The following is a 208-nucleotide window of genomic DNA, read 5'->3' on the forward strand; positions in this document are numbered from 1 at the left end:
CGCTTCCGCCTTCTCCAGGGGCAGTGGGAGCTGCTCTCCTCACGACTCGTGATTTTGATGCAGGTATTCACTCTGCGGGGGCTGGTGACAGGGGACACCCGCCACCTTCCTCCGCCTAAGGCCAAGCGCTGCTTGGAACAACGGAGGGGGCTCACTCCCCCGGCCGGGCTCACGCCGGAGCCCTCTTCCGCTGCCGGCGGGCCGGGCC

Source organism: Buceros rhinoceros, unplaced genomic scaffold, assembly GCF_000710305.1.
Source record: "Buceros rhinoceros silvestris isolate BGI_N320 unplaced genomic scaffold, ASM71030v1 scaffold4702, whole genome shotgun sequence".
NCBI lineage: Eukaryota > Metazoa > Chordata > Aves > Bucerotiformes > Bucerotidae > Buceros > Buceros rhinoceros.